Consider the following 6,918-nt stretch of genomic DNA (forward strand, 5'->3'; position numbering starts at 1 on the left):
CTATAGCCCACCAGGCTCTTCTGTCCATGGGATTCTCCAGGCAGAAATACTGGAGTGGGTTGCCTTGCCCTCCTCGAGGGGATCTTCCCAACCAGCTAATATGGTTCTACTGTAGAGCACAGGGAATTATGTTCAATATCGTGTAATAACCTATAATGGAAGAGAATCTGAAAAATATATGCATGTTTTTCAATTTGCTATACACCTGAAGCTAACACAACATTGTAAATCAACTATACTTCAATTTGAGTCCCTTGGACTGCAAGGAGATCAAACCAGTCAATCCTAAAGGAAATCAACTCTGAATACTCATTGGAAGGACTGATGCTAAAGCTGAAGCTCCAATACTTTGGCCACCTGATGTGAAGAGTTGACTCATTGGGAAAGACCCTGATGCTGAAAAAGACTGAGGGCAGGAAAAGGGGGCAGCAGAGGATGAGATGGTTAGATAATATCACCAACTCAATGGACATGAGTTTGAGCAACCTCCAGGAGATAGTGAAGGACAGGGAACCCTGGTGTGCCGCAATCCATGGGGTCTCAAAGAGTTAGACACAACTTAGCTACTGAGCAACAACACTTCTATTTTTTTTTTTTTTAACACTTCTATTTTAAAAATACCATTTGTTAGATTCATCAAACCCAATACAGGAGGTTACAACAAAGTCCATTATGTTGAAATATATATTTTTTTAACTTTCTATTTTATATGGAGTATAGTCGATTAACAATGTTATGATAGTTTCAGATGGACAGCAAAGGGACTCAGCCATGTATATGAAATATACTTATTAAAATACTTTTTAAAAAATACAGCTTAGTGATTCATCCTTGAATGAATGGATAAATGAAATGGAGTCTACCCACACAATGAGGTATTATTCAACCTTAAAAAGGAAGGAAATTCTGACACAGGCTACAACGATGTGAAACCTTAAAGATACTGTGCTCAGTGAGATCAACTAGAGAGGGAAGGACGAATATTGTGTGATTCCACTCAGGGCCCCTAGGAGGGTCAGATTCATAGAAACAGAAAGGAGGTGGTAGGTGCCACCAGCAGGGAGAGGGGGAGTCGGTGTTTCGTGGGGACAGAGTTTCAGTATGGGAAGATGAGAAAGTCCAGGAGATGGATGGTGCGGATGGTTTCACAACAAAGTAAAGGTACTTAATGTCACTGAGCTTTGCACTTAAAAATGGTTAAAAGGTGATACTTCCCTGGTGGTCCAGTGGCTAAGACTCCTCGCTTCCGCCGGAGGGGGTGTGGCTTTGATCTCTGGTCTAGGAACCAAGATCCAACATGTCACATGGTGCTGCCAAAACAAAAAAAACCAAAGGGAAAAGAAAAAAGGCTAAAAGGTAAGTTTCATGTTTATATTTCACCACAATAAAGCATTGCTTTCAAACACTTGCAAGACAATAACTTCAAAAAGACTTCTGAAATAGAGCTATACCCAAGCAAACAAACAGAACTTAGGGTTCCACCTCTGTGTGTATCACCACATTAACAAGACCTCATCCCTCCAGTGATTTCTCAATAGTAACAAGGGTCAACCGTATTTTGAGCCACCTGAGGCCATGTGACCTGATATGAAAATGTCTGTGGTTTTCTACTTGAGACAAAGCCACAAGAACTTCATCCATAATTGAGGAAATGATAAATATCAGTTAGAGTCAGTGAGAATAAAGATATGAGGGTTTCCCCCTAATTGGTACATTGGACACCCTGAATTTTATCATTAGATCTCCCAAGCAGTGCAAGGATTCCAGGCCAAAGTTCACTGAAAGGTTTTTGGGAGAGAGATGAAATGTAAATTATGTAGATGCTAAGTCCTACTCCGTCGGCCTGCCCCCACCACCACCCACCACGATGCCTCACTTATTCCTAGTCTCCTGAGAGGGAGAAATTTTATTGAACCCATATTGTGTGCTAGGCATGCCTAGGCTCTGGGGACACCTTGGGGTCAGGGTGGGGGAAGAAGTGGTCCATGCCCTTGGGGCCTCCAGAGCTGGACAGGGAGAAGGCATCCAACCGATCTTCCCACACCTCTCCCCACACCCGCACACCTACTTTTTGAAGCACCCATAACATGGCTGTTCCCACACCAAACACATCTTGGTGGTCATCTGATCCATATCTTAAAACAACCGTTCCTGGTAGGTTTATTGTTATTCAGTCATTCAGTCGTCTTCAGCTCACTTTGGTCTGGCTTTGCTGTTTATCCAAATTGGCCAGAAGTCAGCAAAGTTTTTCCTGTGAAGGACTAGAGAGTAAAATACTGTCCGTCTTACGGACCATAGTGTCTTTATTACAACTACCTGATGCTGCCATTCCTTGTAACCCCAAAGCAGTCACAGGTGATACGTCAATACATGAGTGTGGCTGTGTGTCAATAAAACTTTATTTACAACTTTATTTAAACCAGGTAGTGGGATGGACAGTGATAGTAGTTTGCTGACCCTGGACATCGATGGTGTCAATATTTAGCTTTATTCTGGGTGACTATGGGCTTCCCAGGTGGAGCTAGTTGAAAGAACCCACCTACCAAAGTAGGAGAGGCAGGAGACTTGGATTCTATTCCTGGGTTGGAAAGATCCCCTGGAGTAGGAAACGACAACCCACTCTGATATTCTTGCCTGGAGAATCCACTGGACAGAGGAGCCTGGCAGGTTATGGTCCATAGGGTTGCAAAGAGTCAGACACGACTGAAGCAACTTAGCATAAGTTGGTAACTGTCTCCAGTGTTTTTCTAAGCCAGTATATGTAACCCAGACTTTTTTATTTTGACCAAACCATGCAGCTTGGGGAAACCTAGCTCCCTGACCAGGGGTCAAAACCATTCCCCCTCCAGTAGAAGCACAGAGACCTAACCACTGGACCACAAGGGAAGTCCCCAAACTCTGTTCTTTTAAAGTGTGTTGTGGTCTCATTAAGCATTGCTATATCAGTTTGTCGAGTCCTCTGTCATTGTTCAGGGGCTTCCCAGGTGGCTCAGTGGTAAAGATTCTGCCTGCCAATGCAGGAAATGCGGGTTTCATCCTTGGGTAGGGAAGTTCCCTGGAGAAGGAAATGGCAACCCAGTATCTAGCCCAGTATCCTTGCCTGGAGAATCTCATGGACAGAGGAGCCTGGGGGGCTCCAGTCCATGGAGCCACAAAGAGTCAGACACGACTGAGCACAGCAGCTGTTATTGGACAAGCTGGTTGCTGCCAATGTTCCCCCCCAAACAGGCATGGACGCCTTATACGTTAGTGGCTATGAACACAGAGCAGGGGACGGGGAGGGGGAGTCTGAGTGAGTGCTGGGTTCAAATCCTTATTCTGATACTTACCAGCTATGAGATGGGGCCACGGGCGAGTCCTCTGAGCCATGCCTCAGTTTCCTTCCCTTGTAACATAGCCACGGTAACAGCACCTGCTTCATGGGATTGATGAAAGGATCAGGTGATGGGGCTTCCCTGAGGGTCCAGTGGTTCCATGCTTCCACCACAAGGGGGCACAGGTTTGACCTCTGGTCAGGGCCAAAAAAGTTGAGCCATTTCAAATCCTAAAAGATGATGCTGTGAAAGTGCTGCACTCAATATGCCAGCAAATTTGGAAAACTCAGTAGTGGCCACAGGACTGGAAAAGGTCAGTTTTCATTCCAATCCCAAAGAAAGGCAATGCCAAAGAATGCTCAAACTACCGCACAATTGCACTCATCTCACACGCTAGTAAAGTAATGCTCAAAATTCTCCAATGCTTCAACAATACCGTGAAATTCCAGATGTTCAAGCTGGTTTTAGAAAAGGCAGAGGAACTAGGGATCAAATTGCCAACATCCACTTGATCATGGAAAAAGCAGGAGAGTTCCAGAAAAACATCTATTTCTGCTTTATTGACTATGCCAAAGCCTTTGACTGTGTGAATCACAATAAACTGTGGAAAATTCTGAAAGAGATGGGAATACAAGACCACCTGACCTGCCTCTTGAGAAATCTGTATGCAGGTCAGGAAGCAACAGTTAGAACTGGACATGGAACAACAGACTGGTTCCAAATTGGGAAAGGAGTACGTCAAGGCTGTATATTGTCACCCTGCTTATTTAACTTATATGCAGAGTACATCATGAGAAATGCTGGGCTGGAAGAAGCACAAGCTGGAATCAAGATTGCCGGGAGAAATATCAGTAACCTCAGATATGCAGATGACACCACCCTTATAGCAGAAAGTGAAGAACTAAAGAGCCTCTTGATGAAAGTGAAAGAGGAGACTGAAAAAGTTGGCTTAAAGCTCAACATTCAGAAAACAAAGATCATGGCATCCGGTCCCATCACTTCATGGCAAATAGATGGGGAAACAGTGGAAACAGTGGCTGACTTTATTTTGGGGGGCTCCAAAATCACTGCAGATGGTGACTGCAGCCATGAAATTAAAAGACACTTGCCCCTTGGAAGAAAAGCTATGACCAACCTAGACGGCATATTAAAAAGCAGAGACATTGCTTTGCCAACAAAGGTCTGTCTACTCAAGGCTATGGTTTTTCCAGTGGTCATGCATGGATGTGAGAGTTGGACTATAAAGAAAGCTGAGCGCCAAAGAACTGATGCTTTTGAACTGTGGTGTTGGAGAAGACTCTTGAGAGTCCCTTGGACTGCAAGGAGATCCAACCAGTCAATCCTAAAGGAAATTAACCCTGAATATTCATTGGAGGGACTGATGCTGAAGCTGAAACTCCAATACTTTGGCCACCTGATGTGGAGAGCTGACTCATTTGAAAAGACTCTGATGCTGGGAAAGATTGAAGGCTGGAGGAGAAGGGGACGACAGAAGATGAGATGTTTGGATGGCATCACCGACTCAAAGGACATGATTCTGGGTAAACTCCGGGAGTTGGTGATGGACAGGGAAGCCTGGCAGTGCTGCAGTCCACGGGGTCGCAAAGAGTCAGACACAACTGAGTGACTGAACTGAACTGGGGCCAAAAAAAAAAAAAGACTAGGTGACTTCGTTGAAAGGGTTTCTAAGAGTTTCTAGGGTAGCTACAAAGAACAGGAACTTCTGGACCTTTTCAGACATGGAGAAGAAACACTCTCACTCTTACTAAACACTGCCAGAGATTTTTTTTGTCCGAAAGAGTATCCCTGTTTGCACTCCCCCCGGAAGTGAACAGAAGGGCTTACTTCCCACATCTCTACCACCATGCTACTTTCTCTTTCTTAATTTGTATTGACGTGTTATTCACAAGCATAAAGCTTAAAGGGACAGCTCAGTGGGTTTGGGGGCATGTACACACTCTTTCCGACCCAGAGATCAAATCTGGGTCGTCTGAGCCACCAGGGAAGCCCTTCATATTTCACACACTCCCTGTAACCAACTTCCTTACCGAGATATATTAGAGGTGATTGCAACCGCTACAAGTCTCCAAGGGTCCCTTCTTTGTCCCTACCCACAGGACAACTGCCCGCCTGGTTTCTCTCATCATAGCTTTAGTTTTGGTTTTGAAACTTCATCAAAAGGGAATCAGAGTGTGGGTGTGTTTGCATCTTCCTTCTTTCCCTCAGCACCATGCCTGTGAGTTTCAACCATGTCCTTGAATATCAGTAATTCATCCTTGTTCCCATCTTTAAGTACTGGGAGAAACAGTTAAGTCTAAGCAGTAAGATGGAACAGGAAGGCCAGTATGGTGGTCTCAAGCAGTTTGGCAAGCTATTTCTGTAAAGGGTTAGATAGTAAGTCTTTTCAGCTTTGCAGGATTCAGGAGGTCTCCGTTGTGTAATTTTGCTTTAAAAATGTACAGATTCTTAGCTTGTGAGTCATGCCAAAAGTCAAATTCTTTGGATAGTATTGGCCCTTGGGCTGGTTTGCAGACTTTTACTCTAAATCATTTTACCACACTGCCTGACACACAGCAAGTATTCATTTCTGAGTCGACAGGCAAATTTTCCATGGCATCTATAATTCTGAATATATTTTTATGTGTTCCTTTTCTTACTACTACCCCAAAATATTTAATCTTTTTTTATTTTTGAAAAATAATTGACATACAATAGAGCATTAAACTTAGGCGTACAACATAACCGTTTGATGTATGTATATATCGGGCTTCCCTGGTGGCTCAGATGGTAGAGAATCTGCCTGCAATGCCAGAGACCCAGGTTTGATCCCTGGGTTGGGAAGATCCCCTGGAGAAGAAAATGGCAACCCACTCCAGTATTCTTGCCTGGAGAATTCCATGGACAGAGGAGCCTGGTGGGCTACAGGTCACGGGGTCACAAAAAGTTGGACACGACTGAGTGGCTAACACACACAATAGATTAACAATATATCCGTGAAAGGACCACAATATGTCTAGGTAACATCTATCACCTCACATAGTTAGACATTTTTCTTTTCTTATGATGAGAACTTTAAGACCTACTCTCAGCAACTTTCAAATACACAATGCAGTATTGTTTTATTAATGTAACTTTATTTTTGGCTGCACTGGGTCTCCTTTGCTGCTCAGGCTTTTCTCTATTTGTGCTGAGCAGGGGCTACCCTGTAGTTGCAGCACGTGGGCTTCTCATTGCAGTGGCTTCTCTTGTTGCAGAGCATGGGCTCTAGGGTGTCTGGGCTTCAGTAGGTGCAATTCGAGGGCTCCAGAGCTCAGGCTCAGTAGTTGTGGCATGTGGACTTAGTTGCTCCTCGGCACGTGGGATCTTCCTGGATCAGGGATCAAACCCATGTCTCCTGCGTTGGCAGGCAGATTCTTTACCACTGAGTCACCAGGGGAGCCCCTGATGTGAATCATTTTTAAGTCTTTATTGAATTTGTTACAACATTGCTTCTGTTTTATGTTTTGGTGTTTTTTTGGCCACAAGGCATGTGGGATCTTAGCTCCTCAACCAGGGATCGAACCTGCACCTCCTGCATTGCAAGATGAAGATCTTTAACATGGAC

This window comes from Bos indicus x Bos taurus, chromosome 7, assembly GCF_003369695.1.
Source record: "Bos indicus x Bos taurus breed Angus x Brahman F1 hybrid chromosome 7, Bos_hybrid_MaternalHap_v2.0, whole genome shotgun sequence".
In the NCBI taxonomy this organism is placed as follows: Eukaryota; Metazoa; Chordata; class Mammalia; order Artiodactyla; family Bovidae; genus Bos; species Bos indicus x Bos taurus.